The sequence below is a fragment of the Elephantulus edwardii genome, unplaced genomic scaffold, assembly GCF_000299155.1.
Source record: "Elephantulus edwardii isolate Elephantulus edwardi_28Jun2011 unplaced genomic scaffold, EleEdw1.0 scaffold00038, whole genome shotgun sequence".
Lineage (NCBI taxonomy): Eukaryota > Metazoa > Chordata > Mammalia > Macroscelidea > Macroscelididae > Elephantulus > Elephantulus edwardii.
Genome location: NW_006399788.1, coordinates 14,661,197 through 14,664,083, shown reverse-complemented (window position 1 = coordinate 14,664,083; position 2,887 = coordinate 14,661,197).

The following is a 2,887-nucleotide window of genomic DNA, read 5'->3' as shown; positions in this document are numbered from 1 at the left end:
AGAAGGGCAGCTGCTGAATCTGGCCTTCAAGGATGAGTGGATATGCAAATAAGAAGAGGTGGGCTGGGAAGGTTGTCGGAAAAACTCATAATGAACATGAGCAGGACAGCAGGGAAATTGTAAGAATTCACACACAAGTCTAGAAAGCAAGCTTGCGGCTGTGTCTTAAGGAGTCGGGGCTTCTGCTGTGAAGCCCTTGGGGAGTCTCCTGTGAGTATGGGAGCACAGAGATCCCAGTTAATACAGATGACTCCACCTGGCAGCTATGCACAGGATGCATCTACGGGAAAGACCCTGGGGCAGAGACAGCGATCTGGGGCTGGTGCACTAATTTAGGCAAGAATCATTAGCAGCTCATCCACAATAGGGGCAATAAAACAAGAAGGAAGAAAACAGATGCCAGAGTCGAAGAAAGAGCTTGGGTTGCCTTAGACCTTTTCCAGTTTTTCGGAACATGGTGGGGCCCATCGTCTGGTCAAAGGATGAGAATGTTGGTAGTTAGCTGTATGTTGGCGGGGCTGGGACCATGCGTGGATGAGGGGAGAAAATACAGAGCCCATGACGCTTTCCTGACAGTACCTCAAGAAACTATACATTCAATTGCTTGAGCCATAAGATGCAACGCCTCCCCTCATCCACGCCTCACGTCTCTGCCTAGCTAACCCTCCTTCTTGCAGAGAAGCAGCAAGCTCTAACTCTGCCATAAAGCCTTTTTTCACACCCCCTCACAAGAGGAAATCTCTGGTACTCTACATGGGAGCGTCCTGCTTCTTGTGAACATGTCACATCTACTCTTTTCTTCTGCCCATCGTGGTTGTAAGTTCCTTGCTCACACTTTCCCTGGTTTTGTGTCCCTTCTCTGTCCTCCTGGTGGGTACTCAGTGTCTGATGGACTGATGATAATCCCAGTTCTGAGAGGATGCCTGAGTGGCTGCCCAAGGATGAGACAGAGGAGAGACCCAGGGAAAGTGGCTGCACACATAACCTCACACAGTACAGCCTGTCTTTCTGTGGGCTTTTGTGCTACAGTTTCTCCGCAGCTGAGAATCATACTTTATTCACTCCCCCCCGCCCCAGCTGTATTTAGCACCATAGCTGTAGTAGAATACTCAACCACTCGGGAGTATGGGCTTAAAAGGCCTCGAGGGTGCATATGCCCTGCAGCCACATTGGAACCCCTCTCCCTGGATGTCTGCAAAAATGCACCTTGCAACTTCAGCTCCTGGTGTTGGAGTCGGCAGCACACAGACAGAGCAGATACAAAGCATAGTCTAGCACTAGCTGTTCTGAACTTTGGTCTCCTTGTCTGTAAGATAACACTGCTGTTACAGTCACTGTGGAGATTGAGTGTGAGGCTGTGGGTAGGATGTCCGTGGAGTCCCCAGCACAGGACTGCCAGGGGCACCCTGCATGCGCATGTGCCTCTGCTGCAGACCAGGCTGGAGGACAGGAGGCCAGCGCCCTGAGTCTAATCTTAGCTCTGCAGTGGCCAGGGTATTTCCTCGCTTCCTCATCTGCAACACGAGGGGGAGTAATCTTGACCCACAGGCCCTGAGGGTGAGTGAAATGACCAGTAAGAATCCACACAAACATAACAGAAAGGCCAAGTGACGGCACCAGCTCAGCACGTGGCAGGCATTTCTAAGCTTCTGCCAACAACCGTCACAGGGCTCAGTCCAGGCACAGGCACAGGCATAGGCAGTCTGATGAGAAAGATGAGAGTCTGTAATGAGAAAGGGTGGAAGTGTGCTACACAGAGCAGGGAGGGAAAGGTTAGGTTAGACCCAAGGCAGATCATCACAGAGATCAAGAGCTGGGAAGTCTGTCAGAGGCCGGACAACTCAGACTTGGTCCTCAGTCAGGAATTCCCTCTTAGGTACTTTCTGCTTGCATTCTTCCAGGAGAAGGAGAATCACTACTTAAAATTGTAACAATCTGTTCCAAAACTCAGAGCTCTAACTAGTAGAAACCTTCTCCTTGTATTCAGCCTAAAAAGATTTTCTGGAACTTCCAGCTGGTTCCATCTTCTCAATACAAACTCTCATTTGCTGTTGAGTTGGGACCAGCTCATAGCTGACCCTTGACTGGATTTCTGAGGCTATAAATCACATGGAGTCACTGCTGGATTCAAACCGCAGAAGTTCTGGCTTTAACAGTGAAACTCTCAGCAGTCTACACCACCAGTGTCCTGTACAAAACCTACTCACTTGCACCTACTTCCTTTTCCATGTTATTTAGCTCTCTTGAGTTTGCACCCATCTAAGCTGCTCTCATTAAATGTGACCTTCAGATCTTTCATCCTCCTAGACATCTCTAGCACACCTTTTCAGCTGGCGTAAGAGGGGCCTTCAGAATTGAGCTCAAGATCACAGAAGTAGCTTGGCATGACAGAATGAGCTGACCCCTTATTCCATCTGCCAACAGACAACAAATGCACCCTGACGATTAAATAACTAGCAGGATACCTTCCATAATAGCACAAGCACTGCCTGTGTGCAGAGGGACCAGGCCTTTTTGATCAAACCCCAACTCCAGTAAGGGACTTTTCCTAGGGCCTTCAGAGACCCTGAACTTGTACCTATTACCTATGTGAGGAGAGCAAAAGGGCTGGTGCCCTTGGAAGCCCCTCCTCCTCGATACCCCAAGAATTCTTCACCAGCTCTAGCCAAGTGGGGATTGTGGGCATCCCTCGTTACAAATAAGTGTGACAACGCTGACAGAGTGGTGATGTTCCAGACACTTCAATCAGTTGCTGTCAAGTTGACTCTGGATTCTGACTCACGGTGACCCCATGAGTATCATACGAGGGCTGTCCCCCGTTGAGTTTTCAATAGTTGATCTTGTGGAAGTAGGTCACCAGGCCTTTCTTCCATGGAGCCTCTGGGTA